Genomic DNA, 18,437 nt, shown 5'->3' on the forward strand with positions numbered 1-18,437 from the left:
CAGCGGGTGCAACGTTATTAACAGCTGCGCGCGCACTACGATGGGCTGTGTGCGATGTATGGGCACAAACCACCTAACTTCGTAGTTTGCACCCACTAGCTATTAAGGCACACTAACCAGCTTAGCGCTGGTTAGTGAATCAGGGCCAATTGTGTCTTACAGACATAACTTTATTGGCATTACACGCCCAGATTGTATTACTGCACCTTGCTTGATTTTGCACTGCTATGCACTTTATAATGGAATGCACTTTAACATACATAGCAATTTTGGTGATGATAGCATGTATGGGGGCTTTGCTTATGAACCACTAGAGACGTCGGCGAACAGTTCCCGAACCGTTCCCCCTGGCGAACCCCTCACCCTGTACTACATCCGGGTCGCTATGACCCGGAGTAATACGGTTGCACTGGGCCAGCAGTGCGCATTCTTGATCGCACGCCTGTTGCCGGGCACTCTCTGCGCACCCGGAAGTAGTATCGGCGCATAGAGATTCGCTGGCAAACGGTTCGCCAAAATCTCTATTAACCACTACTTGGCATGAAATTATGTGCATATTAAGTGACAATTATCAAATGGATTACACAATATCAGTTGAATGTCCAAATTGTTATTACGTATGGCCGTAATTGTGAAAATATATGCAAAATTTTGTGTAATTGTAATAAGCAGATTACGATCATCACTAATTTCATGTTTTCCATATCATGTATATGGTCTAGTTCTCTGACTAGCTCTCTTAGGGTTGGGACTTGGGGTTTCCCCCAGTTGCGTACAGTAACTGTTGTAGCTGCATTTAAGGTATGACTCACCACCGAGCCTTTATAGGATTTCATGCTCCAGTTATTAAGATGTAAAAGACAGGTCAAGGGTCACTTAGCTTACCAAGCCAATTTGAGTTCCAATAATTCGTTCTAAAGGTTTTGGAATCCAAAAAAAGACAATTTTATGCACCTAAACACAAGAGTATAAAAGAGCGCACAATATTACGATATAGTTCAGGCCGACTGGGCCTACAAGCCTGGATATATACACCTATTGATCGGTGGAGCGCTGTCTTATTGGTAAATTCAATAGAGATAGCAGAAATAATGGAAGCGCTCAAACAGTCCTGTCCCAATACTCAATAGAGTCTATGCATTTCAAATGTCTCACGGAGATTGTAATATCAGCAGTTCATATAGGAGTGAGTGGCACCTGAATACCACCCCCTCAGTGGAATGACTCACCAGATAGAGCGGCCTAGATGGGCCCGTCTGCGCCTCAGGGGTATTAGCCACCCCTCAGCCTCTCTGGCAATCCTCCTCCACAGCGTATCTCCGGACAGAATAAAGCCTCAAAAAAGCACAGCGAACGCTTCACATAGCATAAAAGGGGGACACTTTCCCAAATTTATTATAAAAAATAAGAAGCAGGATAAAAACAAAGTGGGAGCCCCTGATGAGTCGCCATAGCGACAAAACGCGTAGAGCTGAGCTACGGCGCAGCGTGACGTCTGACGTCACCGGGCGCGGTGTCTAGTCGACGCATGCCACATTTGTTTGAACTAGCGGCGGTTTTGTATCGGAGGTACTGTACGTGCAGAATGCGAACCTACGATCCTGCTAAGGCTTATGGTCGCTAACTCCCCAGTCTCCAACCGCACTAGTAACTTTGTTTTTATCCTGCTTCTGATTTTTATAATAAATTTGGGAAAGTCTCCCCCTTTTACGCTATGTGAAGCGTTTGCTGTGCTTTTTTGAGGCTTTATTCTGTCCGGAGATACGCTGTGGAGGAGGATTGCAAGAGAGGCTGAGGGGTGGCCAATACCCCTGAGGCGCAGACGGGCCCATCTAGGCCGATCCATCTGGTGAGTCATTCAACTTAGGGGGGTGGTATTCAGGTGCCACTCACCCCTATATGAACTGCTGATATTGCAATCTCCATGAGACATTTGAAATGCATAGACTCTATTAAATTTATGCACCTGCCTAATTTTGTTTAAACAACTATTGCACACTTTCTGTAAATCCAATAAACTTAATTTCACTGTGTGTGTCTCCTATATGGTATATTTAACTGACATTTTTTATCGTAACAACCAATGATTTATACAGGAAAATCATGACGATTAATAAGGTTGCCCAAACTTTCGCATCCCACTGTATCTTTGCAGTCAATGGTGTGGTTGAACGCTATTTAACAAGTATGACCTTAGCATCTAGCAATTCAGACAAAGAGACAATATTAATGTGTGCTTTACCTCCTGTTTCATATACATTACTGGAGGTAGATACCCTATCAAAAGCTAAAGACAAAGACAAACACTTATATAGCGCTTTTCTCCTGGCGGACTCAAAGCGCCAGAGCAGCAGCCACTAGGGCACACTCTATAGGCAGTAGCAGTGCTAGGGAGACTTGCCTAAGGTCTCCTACTGAATAGGTGCTGGCTTACTGAACAGGCAGAGCCGAGATTCGAACCCTGGTCTCCCGTGTCAGAGGCAGAGCCCTTAACCAGCACACTTTCCAGCCCCCACACTATCCAGCTAGGAAAAAAAGAGGTAGAGAAACTTAGATCTCAAATACATAAGACCGCATCAAATGTCCAATATTTGCAATCTCAGAAAAGCCAATTAGGGAGAGAGCTCTTAAATCACGAAACATTGATTAGGGACCTAGAAACTGATGCTGAACATAGTTGCATAGCATACTGCAAGTTTAAAAAGGAATTTGGAGAGCTGCAGCAACGGTATTCCAAACGTCAACAGACATGTATACCTGACATGGAGAGATCTCCTCATCCTCCAGCAATCACTCCCCATTATAAAAATGCATCACCCTCTGCTCCTAAAGCCAAGCCGATTGGTGATAATGATCCAAAAACACAAGATGTTTTGGGCCATTTAAGTGAAGCTTGCCAAGCTGTGACCACCTTATTACGTGAACAAGGATTCCTAGAGATTCTTGTCCAGACACTAGAGATGTGACGAACGGTTCCCGAACCATTCGCCAGAGAGCATCTCTGAATCCCTGGGGGGGTGGGGGGGGGGTTTACTACTTCCGGGTCGCTCTGAACGACGTCACGCTCATGCGCAGAGAGTGCCCGGCAACAGGAGCGTGATTTAGGACGCGCTCCGCCGGGCAGCGCAGGCGTACTACTCCGGGTCAGAGCAACCCGGAAGTAGTAAACCACCCAGGGATGTTTGCCCGGCGAACCGTTCGCCACATCACTGCCAGACACATCCCCGGAAAGGAATCACCTGTGTCCAGTGTCTCCTACAAAAGTTATACTTCCAATTCTGATGTTGACACAAGTGAGTCTGAGGGTGATGAGTGGATGCTGGGATCCGGTCCTTCCCCACACTGGGGGAAAGTTACCCATACAAGAGGTTCAAATAGAAAAAATCCCCAATATCCAGGTGAGAAACAAAATTCTGCCAGCATAATTAAATTCTTGAATACTGCTGTGCCAACATTTTCTAAGAAAGATTCTTCTCAGATTGCAAACCACTTAGAACTGTATGAGCCTACCATGGATTCATTAAAATTGTCTGAGGCAGACAGAATCAGGTTTCTTCCATGGGCCGTTGATGACAAATACCATCATTATTTTTCCTCTTTCACGGAGAGGGGAATTACCAAATGGCAGTCGGTCTTACATGAAATTAAATTAGAATTTGGTCCTTATCGAACTACCACTGCAGCAAAGAGAGAGATTTATAAACTTACATGTAGATCTAATCAAAGCCCTCAAAAATGTCTCTCTGTACTTAAAAATACATATGGTCTGGCCTACAGAAACCCCGATTGGGAATCTGTGGAATTTAAACAAATATTTTATGAGGCCTTATTGACCCAGATAAAATTAAGTTTGGCTCATGATCATCTGGATTTTAAAGACCCTCTAGAAAAGCTGGTGACGTCTGCAACCTTACTGTTTGATATCAATCAGGGCCAAAACATAAATGAGAGGAGAAATAAGAAACTCCCAGAACACAATGACTATGAGTCCAGGGTAAAACCCGATTTAAATTTTGAGTGACAGCCAAAGAAGGTACCTTTAGCTACTGGGATTAATCAGCAGAACCGAAAACAGTCAAATGCCAAACAAAACGGACCTCAAAATACTAACGGGTCAGACGAGAACATCTCAGGATCTGGAAGCCAGGAATACCATCCTCACTTCAACCGAGGTTACCAAAGATACCAGGGTAGCCAGAGGTATAGGGGTTACCAAGGGTACAGACGTCCCCAGGGGTACAGACGTTGGGACAATAGGCCCAGACGACAATGGGAAAAAAGGCAGGAATCACCAAATTCTCCCAGGGGTGAATTACCCACAAGGAACCGGGATGGTCCCCAAATCAAAACCCTCATAGGCCTAGCAGATTTGATCTGCTTGCAGATCAGGTGGTCAAGTTAAACGACATTGTAATTAAATTGTCACAAGTTTCTGCACCAAAACAACCCGAAGTTTTTTTTAGAGGAAAGGGCAGGGACAAGCTCTGCCAAATAAAGGGAGCAGAACTAGATCCCTACATGGAAATGGACATAGCAGAATCAAATATGGTTAACGATCATGTTTTGCATTGCCCTGACCCTGCATTAAGGGCTGGGAAGGGAGAGTCTAATGTTTTATTTGTCTTGCAGCCCAATAAGACAATCTTTGTAATCTGGTGTCATTTGAGCCCGTGTGTTAAGTACCCTCTATTCAGTCTGTTCCAGTGGTGGAATCCATGTAAACTCAGGTGCCCTGCAGGCAGAACAAGGAGGCGCAATCTCCAAATATCCTGATGCTGCTGAGGGATCAATCCTTAAAACAACAGATGGTAAAACACTCCAATTTTCTCTGTAATCTTTTACAGCCAGTATTTTATAGATACCTATCTCCAAGATGAGTACTGTAAGAACTGGAGGCACCCGTTTCAATGTACAGAGATCTCCAAAAGGCAGTATCTGACAATGGCTTATGTGGTGTCCTACCTTTTAGGGTTCCTGTTAGATATATAAACCAGGATTCGGATAAAAAGTTCAAAAATACTTATTTGTGCACTCGACAATGTGTTTCACGCTAAAAACCGCTTCCTCAGGTCAGTAACGTGCCTTTAAAAACAAACAGTAGCACTCAGAAATGATGCAGGTATTGTGTTAAAACAAAAAAACAAACAAAAAAAACACAATAAAAATTATATATATGAAAATCATCAAAAGTCAAAAACAAATATGTAATTTTTCATATAGAATAACATGGTGTTTACGCTGAACATATTCACATAAGCACATAGCACATAAGCACAAGCAAGCACATCGAAAATATAAACATTAAGGACCAGTTCTTGTTTCAAAGATAAAACATGCTGCAGCTATAGTGCCTGCAGAAGCTGTCATACATGGCAAGTTTACAGCAAAATCTTTTTACATTTAAAAATATGATAAAACTAATTCCCATATATATGGGATTGTCAATAAAGGGGGTGACGGATGCAGGGAGAGTAATCCTGTGGTTCTCAGTAACAGTATAAGAGGACTGCTCTAATATATATAGGAGTGTCCCAGTGCCACAAAATCGAATGCTTGCGATAACGTGACAGGGGATAAATGGTCAGGTGCCCACATCTCCTAAGGGTGCCTGCCCATTGGGGTACCTGCCCATATGGGAGACAACTGTAAGAGCTATAATGTAGGTATCAACATTATAAAAAGGGCTGCAGGAAAAGGTAAATTCCAATAAAAGGAGGGAGGATATGTCTCCGTTGTAAGCTCACTCATTAAAAGGCAGAGGATGGAGTAAGATTGTGAAGCAATAAAAATATGAGAGGCGAGATCTGTCTCTTACCTAACACCATGGTAGTCCTGTTTCCTGGACAGAGATGTCGGCATACTGATGGGTTTAGGCCCTGCCCCCTGAACCCGATAGGACAGTTCAATTACAAATCAAAAGTCCCCCCTGCCATTCTCTTTTTTTCTGTCCTCGAATGGACAGTTCGATTTATTTTTTCTTATTACTTCATTTTTATATTGCGCTGTTTGTTGTTTACCTTATCTTTACTTCCTGGCGTATATTTTGGACGGGTTCAGCCTCTCCCGTCTTGGCAGCAAACATTGCGGTCCCTAAATGGGGTCTAAACACGTTGGTGGATCTCCCTCCTTAAGCTGCGCTTGTGCAGGCGGAGGCTGACGTGGGGTTTTCCAGTCTCCTCCGCCGTTGTCTTTCTGCTGCCGGCTTCCGCCCTCTTTGAGATAATGTAGGAGGAAGTCTCGCGATGTCCGGCGTGGCTGTCCCTGATGGTGGAGGAGGCGGCAGATCACTTCCGGAGGAAGGAAAATTTGTTTAAAGATGCCAGAGTGGGTGGCAGCGTGACTGCTGCAGTACCGCTCTGCCCGGTGGCTCAATACAGGCAACTGAATTATTGGCAGTTTACTACAAGAATTCCAGTGGATTATTTACTCTTTCGGCTTCCAGAGGTATTTTTAATATGAAGACTACGCAGGTAATATGTTTCCTTTTTTACCATGCTGCATATTAAGTATTTTATATCTGTTGTTAGATGGAGGATGATCTTCAGCTACAAGTGCAGGATTCTATTTCGCAGGAGAGGTAAATGAGTGACTTGCTTGTCACTCTTTCCTCTATTTCTTTGGGGTTTTGAGCACAAGGGTGTCATTTAACTTATTTTTAAAGGCACATGGTATTTTTTTATTTTAAGTAAAAAAAAAAAAAAAAAAAGAGAGCATTCTTCCTTATATAAAGCGGATTTCTTAGTGGATCATATTTATTTTTTGTGTCTCCACAGTCCGCATGAGGGAGAAAAAGGACAACAGCTGTCTAAAATTCACTGGTCCTCAAAGCCGGTCCAGTCACGGTCAAAGTCTGCAAGAGGGCAGTTCATTGTATGCTCTTCTTATGATGCAAGCTCATCTAAAAGAAAACCACCAACCAAGCATAGGATGAGGAGATTACCCAAGAGACATTCTTCTAGGAGACGATTTCCTAGCAGGAGGCGCTCCCCTGATCCATACTATTCAACAGCATACTATAGATCATGCAGAAGTCGTTCCCCAAGACGCAGACGCAGATCAAGAGGGAGGTCTCAGCAAAGGAGATATTCATCATATTATGATTATTATGAATATAGATCAAGGAGACAATCTCATTCTCCCTAAAGTAAGAGTAGATCTCCTGTTCCAGCTCCTAAAGAACCTAGAAGGCACTCACAACCAGATAAATCGCTGTGTTGGTCATGTGCACAGTCGGCCCTGCCAGCTAAAATGGTCTGTGAGGCATGCTCCATGGAGCTAGGCAAGGATAAAGAATCAGAATCACAACAGGTGATGTCCTTTATTCAACAAGCTGTACAGGAAACATTCGAAAAAATGGCGGCAGCGCAGCCGGCTCCATCAACTTCTCAATTACAACCTGAGTAGGGAACGGCAGTAGCTCTATTGCCTCCTGTTGGATTAGATTTTTCCTTAATTCCAGCTTTTGTTGCACAAATTAGATCAGCAATAAGCTGGGAAGAGGAAAAAGACACGCCTCAAGAACCGGATAAATATTATCCCCATCTTGATAAACATCCCACTAACTTCCCATTTATGAAGGTTATAAAGGACATTTTTCTAAATGAGTGGAGTAAAGTGGAACAGAAACCATCTTTATCTAATAGATTTGCTAAACTGTATCCTTTAAGTGAGGAAGATTCAAAAAATATGGATTCTGCTCCTTTAATTGATGCCTCCATAATGAGACTTGCAAGACATGTCACCCTTCCCATCGATGACACAGTTTCTTTTTCTAATCCTTTGGACAGGAAGGTAGACATGGATGTTAAAAAAGCATTCCTGGCAGCCGGGGCAGCATGCAAACCTGCGGCGGCACTAACTTCTCTTGCAAAAGCCATAAAAGTTTGGGGTGATATCATCGAAGTAGCCCTAAACTCCGATACGGATAGGCAAGATATTATCAAAGCTCTTGATGAATTAAAGCTTGCAAGTGACTTCATAGGGGAGGCTGCAATTGATACAATCAGATCTTCAGCCCGTTCAATGTTGCACAGTGTAACAGCAAAGAGGGCCTTATGGCTAAAACCTTGGTCGGCCAACCAATCAACAAGGAATAATTGGTGTAAAATACCGTTTGACGGCAAGCATCTCTTCGGGTCAGAAATGGATACTGCTATAGCAAAAGTGACAGGAAAATCTGGTATTTGCCGCAGGATAGGAAGTCGAAGCCTTTTTGTTAACAAGGGAATAAGAGACAATCCTCAAATAGATTCCAGCAAGCATGTTCCTATAGACCAGGCAAGCAATTTAATAAAAATTGGAAGGCGACGCAGTCGTCCTTTTTCAAGTCTGGAAGAACTAATCCTACGCCAGGAACAAATTAGAACCCAAAGCCTTTCTGAAGGTGCGACCGCTCAGGCGGTTCCAGTGGGGGAAAGATTGCATTCCTTCTGGGCCGTCCGGGTGGAAGCTGTTGGGGAAGCTTGGGTTTTGAGGACATTACAGAAAGGTCACTGCTGGAAGTTCAAAAGGTTACCTCCAAGATCAAGATTTGTGGAGACAAGATTGCCTCAGAACAAGCAGAAAAGTCAAGTTCTATTGGAATATGTAGATTATCTGGCTCCAAACATTGCAATTATTCCAGTTCCACATTAAAAGTAGTTCCTAGGAGTTTATTCTCCCTTATTCTTGGTCCCAAAGACAACAGGAGGATGGCGACTGGTTCTGGACTTGAAGTTTTTAAACAGCCATATAAAGATACGTCGATTCAGGATGGAATCTCTGCAGACTATTATAAAAGTATTAAAGATAAACGATTGGATGACAACAGTAGACCTGTCAGATGCATATCTCCATATTCCAATCAAGCACAGTTTTCAAAAATACTTAAAGGGGAACTGAAGAGAGAGGTATATGGAGGCTGTCCTGTTTATTTCCTTTTAATCAATACCAGTTGCCTGGCAGCCCTTCTGATCCTCTGCGTCTAATACTATTAGCCATAGCCCCTGAACAAGCATACAGCAGATCAGGTGTTTCAGTGGTTCAGACTTATAAGTCTGATCTGACAAGACTAGCTGCATGCTTGTTTCTGGTTTTATTCAGATACTACTGCAGAGAAATAGACCAGCAGGGCTGCCAGGCAACTGGTATTGATTAAAAGGAAATAAACAGGAAAGCCTCCATATACCTCTCTCTTCAGTTCCCCTTTAAAATTTGCAGTCAACGGTAAACATTGGCAATTCCAAAGTCTTCTGTTCGGTCTCTCCACAGCACCCAGGATGTTTACAAAAGTACTTCTTCCAGTGATAGCCGCCCTCAGGCAGAAGGGCCTGAGAGTTTTTCATTATCTGGACGACATCTTACTAGTCAATGAGGATTGCTCAATTCTGATAGATCATCAGAAGATGCTATTAGACAATTTGCATTGTTTGTATTCAGAAAAAAATGGTTTCCATTTTTTTTTTGGATTCGTTCAATACCTGTGAGTAGAAGCTTTCTATGTAGGGAACTCTATGGCTGGTTGGGTAAAAAGATGACTTGCTCCTTAGCTCTGTGTGCATATATTTCTCAAGAAGTAATTCCTCCTAATCAATTAATATATGCTCGTCTTTTTGTTCTATGTTCAGAACGATAGGTGTTACTGTTTTTTTTCTAGTCAATGGATTGTTTTTAAGGTTTTTCATTGCAAAGTACCTTTTCAACGTGAGCTTCCTTGTAAAGGCATCATTGGACAGAAGGTGAGGCCTTTGCTGAGGACCTCTTCCTCAGCTTTACTCAATACATGTTTAGATAGATTGAAGATAGATCTTCTTGATTCTTGTTTAGGACCTAGACTCTTGGTCAAACTGAAAGTTTTCAGTTTGCACTTTTTGCCACCTCTCCTCCCTCTTTTTTCGGGGCTTGGTGCCCCTCTTTTGAGAGGTCTTATGAAGAAGTATATCATCCGCCCAGTGCACAGTTCTTTTAATCATTCAATACTCTGAGTGCTTAAACCCAATGGTCTGTTCTGTCTTTGCTTAGACTTAAGGCAGTTAAACAAACGAGTCTACATGTCTGGTTGGCCCGTACCATGCATTGACTAATGTCTGGCACAAATCCAAGGGTCTAAAATTTTCACCTCCATTGACTGTGCTCAAGGATATTGGACAATCAAAGTAGACGAAAGAGATCAACACAAACTAGCCTTTACATTTGGGAAGCAACAATATGCCTGGACTAGGGTTGCAACGGTATGAAAATTCACGGTATGATAACCGTCAAAAAAAATACCACGGTATGACGGTATTACGGTATACGGTATTGCGCAATTATTCTCATTACAATTACCCTTATAAAAATGAGAAAAGGTCAACGTTGAACAAACTCTTCTTTATTAAACCATTAATGGTTAGGGTCCTCCTGTCATGCTTGAAATATTTACTCTTCTAAATGTAAAAAAAAAAAAATACCAAAAGTAAATCTCATTCTCCCGTGTCACATGACTGCCTATGGCAGAGAGGGCAGATAATAAGGCCATTTGAAAGCACAGTAGGTTAATATGTCTGCTTCCATGAATCAGGAAGTAGAAACTGTGCAGATTTATTTTAGGATTTGTATCAGCTGTAACAAAGAAAGAAATTGCTGTTGCATATCTTTGAGCAGAGGAGGGCGTTTTGAGTTCAGGTCCACTTTAAAAATGCTGGTGGTACACTTTACTATACACCTTAAAGTGTACCAGAGATGAAGCATAGTGAAAGTTTTATATATATACCTGCGGCTTCCTCCAGCCCCATCATGCGCACAGATCCCTCCCACGCCGCCATCCTCAGCTTTTTCTATCGCTGGTATTGAGTCCGGTAACTTGAGCCAGTCGTGGCCAGTCTGAGCATGTGCAGTGCGTTCTCTACAGCGGAGAATAATACTACGCAGGCGTAGTACTATTTTCTGCAAGAGATGGAGGGAGCGCACTGCGCATGCGTAAAATGGGCCGCGACTGGCCGAAGTTACTGGACTCAATACCAGCAATAGAAAAGGCTGAGGATGGCGGCGTGGGAGGGATCTGTGCGCATGATGGGGCTGGAGGAAGCCCCAGGTATGTATATAAAACTTTCACTATGCTGCGTCTCTGGTTTCCTTTAAATGATACCAGAGCTGAAAAATGAAATGCAAATGGGTGGAGCGGATATGAATTAGGTGAAGTCCTGTGCTAAGCCACTGCGGACGATTTCTTTAAAAAGTAGGGGGACAGAGTAGAACAGGGGGGAGCGGTGGGCATGAGGACACGTGACCTCACACAAACGAACGTACATCAGGCAGACATCACACAAAACACACACACACCAATCCGGCAGGCAGACATCCATCCATCCATCCATCCGGCAGACATCACACACACATGCCATACATATACACACTAGCTGCATTCATACAAACACAGCACCTCTCACACAGCAACACTGCTTATCTGGTGTCATAAGCTTCAGCTCCTCAAGTGCAGTGCGTCTCTCACTCCTTCTCCCGGGCGGGCGGCATACTCATTTTCATGGGGGAGGAGAGCTGGACATTCCTTTGAACACTGATCTGTATCAGTGTTTATGTCAGCTCTGCAGTCGGGGGAGGCAGGGGGCTGCGTGCATCTAGCAGAAGGGAGAACGGGCTGTAGCCTTTTCTCATTTGCCGTATTTATTTAGCAGGAATGACCTGGTGACTCCCCCTCTGCCTTTGTGGTACAGTCCACAATAAAAAGAAACCACAAGCAGATACATTGCCGGGGAAATAGATCTCCGTGTGCGCTCCAGCCGTGGCCGCGTCATTACAGGACGCGCATCACCACCCAGCTCCTGCACTCATGTCGGCAAGCCTCCCGCAATCAGAAACTAGCTTTGGGAGCTTGCCTTCGTTACAAAGGGAGACACAGAGCAGGACAATGCCGGAGCAGTGGCGAGATGCGGAAATACAGCAAAAACCGGTATTTCCCAAAAGTGATTACCGTGATTACCGTGCTTAGTAAAACCGTGGTATACCGTAATACCGGTAAATCGCGGCAACCCTAGCCTGGACCCGATTACCCTTCGGGTACATCAATGCAGGCCATGAGTTTGCTGTGTTCATGCACAAAGCAATGTTTGATGCGGCTGAATGTGGTACCCTATCTTATGTGAATGACATTTTAATCAAAAGTACAACTTTTGAGAAACACATTGCAGAACAGAGGTATGTATTAAATCAGCTGAAGAAAGCGGGTGTTACACTTTCCTTACAGAAGGCCCAATGGTGCCGAACTAAGGTAAATAATACTTCAATAATAGTTCAACTTTTGACTTGCTCTCCTCCTATGTTGACCCTGAGTGTAGAATTCTTATTTTGAAAGGTGTTCTTGGGGGAAAGGAGGTGACTAGCAAATTGCTATGCTCCCAATACTTCGCAGTCTACTTTCATTCAGACAATCTCGCCCATCTTAGATAAATTTAATTCGCCTCACATCATTCTCACAGGGGACTTTAATTCTGTTGCCAACCCTGCCCTGGATCATTCCACCTTATCCCCATTTGCCAAGTGCTTTCCTAAAAATTTTAGTTCTCTGCTCTGAAACCAATTGATAGATGTTTGGAGGGCATGTAAGATTGGCTGTAGAGAATGCACCTTTTTCTCCCATCCTCGACAGTTGCATGCTAGGCTGGATTATGTTTTTTTAACGCCAGTCTTGACGGCTAGTGTTAATACCTCTAAAATTGACAGCTGTGTCTGGTCAAACCATCACATTGTGTCAGTTACACTAACAGGTATTGGTCTTCCATATAACCCTAGATTTTGGCACATGAATGACAGTTTAATTGCTGACCAGTCTAGCAGATTTGAAATTGCTTCTGGATTGGAAGAATACTTTCTATTTAATGACTCACAGGATTACTCTCCTGCCCTTCGTTGGGAGGCTCATAAGCCTGTGATTCATGGAATCTTTATTAAACAAGCTGTTCATTTGAATAAACAGAGGTTGGAACAGATTCTGAATCTAACTCGTGAGCTTGACTCCCTTTACACAGGGCCGGGACAAGGTCCACCATCAACAGAGGCTGAGCTGCCCAAGTGCGCCCCCCCCCCCCCCCCGAACAACCCCCCCCACACACCCACCCCCAGCTATCTACATAAGTTTACTGCCCATGCGTGGCTCTCCGACGACTGAACTGCATGTTCAGCAGCATAAGTAGTGGGGGAAAGAAATCACACAGACTGGCTGACGTACGTCACGTGAGATGCATTCCGGCTGGCAATGCGGGGGGGGGGGGGGGGGGGTCAGGGGCATCGCAGGGTGGATTTCTACTTTTCAGTACCCATAGCCCACTTTTATTAACTGCCCCCTCTGAGTCTAGTATACACACAAACTATAACTGTCTCTTGTAGGGACCAGAATCCAATTCCCAGGGTGACAAATTTGGCCACAAGCTTATACAGACACATCTCTTGGCTACAGCTAAAGTGATGAGTGCTGTTGCTGTGGGGAAGGGGAAGAAGGAACACAATGTAATGACTTCTAGCTGGTGGAGTAAGGAGGAGAATAATGCATTCAGCTGTTGATTAAAGATCTAGTTTGTGCTATATAAATACATAATAATAATATGGTAGGACATTAGACTATGACTATGGTAGGGATTAGATTGTGAGCCCCTCTGAGGACAGTCAGTGACATGATTATGTACTCTGTAAAGTGCTGCAGAAGATGTCAGTGCTATATAAATACATAATATTAATATGGTAGGACAATATACTATGACTATGGGATTAGATTGTGAGCTCCTCTGAGGACAGTCAGTGACATGACTATGTACTCTGTAATGTGCTGCAGAAGATGTCAGTGCTATATAAATACATAATAATAATATGGTAGGACAATATACTATGACTATGGTAGGATCAGATTGTGAGCTCCTCTGAGGGCAGTCAGTGATATGACTACGTACTCAGTAATGTGCTGCAGAAGATGTCAGTGCTATATAAATACATATTAATAATATGGTAGGACAATAAACTATGACTATTGTAGGATTAGATTGTGAGCTTCGTTGAGGGCAGTCAGGGGCATGACTATGTACTCTGTAATGTGCTGCAGAAGATGTCAGTGCTATATAAATACATACTAATAATATGGTAGTACATTAGACTATGACTATGGTAGGATTACATTTTAAGCTTTGAGGATAATCAGCAGTATTGCTATGTACTCTCTAACATGCTATGGAGGGCATCAGCACTATATAAATACTTAAAGTGGCCATAAATTATACAATTCTCCAGACGACCGATCATCTGATTTGATAATAACATTGATCAGAAACGATCTTTTGGGCCCACTAATGGAAGGAAAGCTGCTATCCAATTTGCTCACATTAGTGGAATTTATACGTTTTTTTGAATTGGATATACCGGTAAGCTTTCATTAGTGGTCCAGGACGATTGATTGTCTGGAGAATTGTATCAGTAATGACCGCTTTAAAGCGGACGTGAACTTCCTCTCTGCACTAAAAGATAGGCAACAGCATAAGACCCTTTAAAGAAAAACCTTTCTTTGCTGCAGCTGATGCAAATCCTGCAATAAATCTGCACTGTTTCTACTTTCTCCTTTCACGGAAGCAGACATATTGATAATATCCTGTGCTTTCAAATGAGCTTATATGCCTTATCTGCCATGGTAATCAGGTAGAACAGGGAATAGATCAAATTACAACTTCGTATTAGTCACAGACAATGGGGAATTACAAGCTTAGCTCTCTAAATACATAAAGGGTTCATTTCTCTATATTTTCCTTTTGTCGTGTGCAAGAGTTCAGGTCCACTTTAAAAGGCAAACACTGATGGGATGCATCTGGAGAGGGAGACATTTGAGGGAAGGAAAGATAGGCTAGAGGCAGAGAGGGGTAGAACGTTTAGAGACAGGAAGCAGGGGGGGGGGGGGGGATTAAATGGAGATATAGAATGAGAAGGAAGGAATGGAGAGTGATAGTGAATGGGAGAGAAAAGGAAAGAGGCATGTTGATGACATAGATGCCAGAATCATCACAGACCTGACACACAGCTCATAGTCACTCCCCCCTGTGCTCTCCTTTCACTCAGGAAGCCCAGCTTTGGCCTATAATGCTGCAGTTATTCCTGTTATCTATCTAGCAACCCCCACATAATCATGCAGCAGCTTCAGGGACAGGGAAGAAGGGGAGAGGGAGAGAGCTCCCAGCTGTGAGTGTCTCATGTATACTCGTGGCAGCAGCAGCAGCATTAGGGAAATGGATCGATTCAGCATCAGTAACACAGACAATGTGTGCTGCATGTGAGCAGAATCATGCCTGCATGTTCTGCTGTGAACATACTTCCACTGGCACACGGAAGGGGGCGTTCCGGGTGTCTGGAACCACCCCCTCGCACCTAGATCGGAAGTGCCTCCTGAATCTGAGCAGCGGCAGCCACTGTGTTATAGTGCAGCTGCCGCCTGCTCATGTGTGTGCGCAGCAGGGGGGCCCGGTGCCCGCCAGCCGTGTGTGGGGGGAGCGCTGTCGCCCTCCCGATTGCGGGACCCCCTAGCCAGGTGTACAACTCTTCCCCGCAGCCTGCAGTCTCCCAAGAGGCAGAGCAGGGCTACGGCAAGATGGCTGCCGAAGCCCTGCACTGGAGACTATTTGTGTCTCCAGTACAGGGCTTCGGGAGCCATCTTGCCGTAGCCTGCACTCTGCCTGTCAGCGCGGGAGATGTGCTGCAGGAGGATAGTCGGGGAGCTGGTGCCAGATGCCAGGAGAGGAGAAGACTTCTGTCAGGTAAGTGAATTGGTTTTTTTTCACAGGTGCATTTTTTTTTCTAGTGTCTGCTGCCTACATTGTGATTCTCAGGTGTCTGCTGCCCACATTATGATTTTCAGGTGTCTGCTGCCCACATTACGATTTTCAGGTGTCTGCTGCCCACATTACGATTTTCAGGTGTCTGCTGCCCACATTACGATTTTCAGGTGTCTGCTGCCTACATTGTGATTTTCAGGTGTCTGCTGCCCACATTATGATTTAGGTGTCTGCTCCCCACATTACGATTTTCAGGTGTCTGCTGCCCACATTACGATTTTCTGGTCACTGCTGCCCACATTGCGATTTTCAGGTGTCTGTTGCCCACATTACGATTTTCAGGTGTCTGCTGCCCACATTGCGATTTTCTGGTGTCTGCTGCCCACATTACGATTTTCAGGTGTCTGCTGAACACATTACGATTTTCAGGTATCTGCTGCCCACATTACGATTTTCTGGTAACTGCTGCCCACATTGTGATTTTCTGGTGCCTGCTGCCCACATTGCGATTTTCTGGTGCCTGCTGCCCACATTGCGATTTTCTGGTGTCTGCTGCCCACATTACGATTTTCAGGTGTCTGCTGAACACATTGTGATTTTCAGGTATCTGCTGCCCACATTACGATTTTCTGGTAACTGCTGCCCACATTGTGATTTTTAGGTGTCTGCTGCCCACATTACGATTTTCTGGTAACTGCTGCCCACATTGTGATTTTCAGGTGTCTGCTGCCCACATTACGATTTTCTGGTATCTGCTGCCCACATTGTGATTTTCAGGTGTCTGCTGCCCACATTGCGTTTTTCTGGTAACTGCTGCCCACATTGCAATTTTCTGGTAACTGCTGCACACATTGTGATTTTCAGGTGTCTGCTGCCCACATTACGATTTTCAGGTATCTGCTGCCCACATTGTGATTTTCAGGTGTCTGCTGCCCACATTACGATTTTCTGGTGCCTGCTGCCCACATTGCGATTTTCTGGTGCCTGCTGCCCACATTGCGATTTTCTGGTAACTGCTGCCCACATTGCGATTTTCTGGTAACTGCTGCACACATTGTGATTTTCAGGTGTCTGCTGCCCACATTACGATTTTCAGGTATCTGCTGCCCACATTGTAATTTTCAGGTGTCTGCTGCCCACATTACGATTTTCTGGTGCCTGCTGCCCACATTACGATTTTCTGGTGACTGCTGCCCACATTTCCATTTTCAGGTGTCTGCTGCCCACATTTCCATTTTCAGGTGTCTGCTGCCCACATTACGATTTTCTGGTCACTGCTGCCCACATTGTGATTTTCAGGTGTCTGCTGCCCACATTACGATTTTCTGGTGCCTGCTGCCCACATTGCGATTTTCTGGTGCCTGCTGCCCACATTGCGATTTTCTGGTGACTGCTGCCCACTTTACAATTATTTTCTGGTGACTCCTGCACACATTGTGATTTTCAGGTGTCTGCTGCCCACATTACGATTTTCAGGTATCTGCTGCCCACATTGTGATTTTCAGGTGTCTGCTGCCCACATTACGATTTTCTGGTGCCTGCTGCCCACATTACGATTTTCTGGTGACTGCTGCCCACATTGTGATTTTCAGGTGTCTGCTGCCCACATTACGATTTTCTGGTAACTACTGCCCACATTGTGATTTTCAGGTGTCTGCTGCCCACATTACGATTTTCAGGTATCTGCTGCCCACATTGTGATTTTCAGGTGTCTGCTGCCCACATTACGTTTTTCTGGTAACTGCTGCCCACATTGCGATTTTCGGGTAACTGCTGCACACATTGTGATTTTCAGGTGTCTGCTGCCCACATTACGATTTTCAGGTATCTGCTGCCCACATTGCGATTTTCTGGTAACTGCTGCCCACATTGCGATTTTCTGGTAACTGCTGCACACATTGTGATTTTCAGGTGTCTGCTGCCCACATTACGATTTTCAGGTATCTGGTGCCCACATTGTGATTTTCAGGTGTCTGCTGCCCACATTACGATTTTCTGGTGCCTGCTGCCCACATTGCGATTTTTTGGTGCCTGCTGCCCACATTGCGATTTTCTGGTAACTGCTGCCCACATTGCGATTTTCTGGTAACTGCTGCACACATTGTGATTTTCAGGTGTCTGCTGCCCACATTACGATTTTCAGGTATCTGCTGCCCACATTGTGATTTTCAGGTGTCTGCTGCCCACATTACGATTTTCTGGTGCCTGCTGCCCACATTACGATTTTCTGGTGACTGCTGCCCACATTTCCATTTTCAGGTGTCTGCTGCCCACATTACGATTTTCTGGTCACTGCTGCCCACATTGTGATTTTCAGGTGCCTGCTGCCCGCATTACGATTTTTTGGTGACTGCTGCCCACATTGTGATTTTCAGGTGTCTGCTGCCCACATTACGATTTTCTGGTGACTGCTGCCCACATTGCGATTTTCTGGTGACTGCTGCCCACATTGCGATTTTCTGGTGACTGCTGCCCACATTGCAATTTTCTGGTGACTGCTGCCCACATTGCAATTTTCTGGTGTCTGCTGCCCACATTGCGATTTTCTGGTGACTGCTGCCCACATTGCGATTTTCTGGTGTCTGCTGCCCACATTACGATTTTCTGGTGACTGCTTCCCACATTGCGATTTTCTGGTGCCTGCTGCCCACTTTACAATTA

General features: G+C 44.5%; 1 pseudogene; it reads left to right on the forward strand.

The window, feature by feature from the left end:
- Positions 1–2,187: 2,187 nt before the first annotated feature.
- LOC137533575 (uncharacterized) lies at positions 2,188–8,634 on the forward strand (annotated as a pseudogene).
- Positions 8,635–18,437: the final 9,803 nt, after the last annotated feature.

This window comes from Hyperolius riggenbachi, chromosome 9 (genome assembly GCF_040937935.1).
Source record: "Hyperolius riggenbachi isolate aHypRig1 chromosome 9, aHypRig1.pri, whole genome shotgun sequence".
Classification (NCBI taxonomy): Eukaryota; Metazoa; Chordata; class Amphibia; order Anura; family Hyperoliidae; genus Hyperolius; species Hyperolius riggenbachi.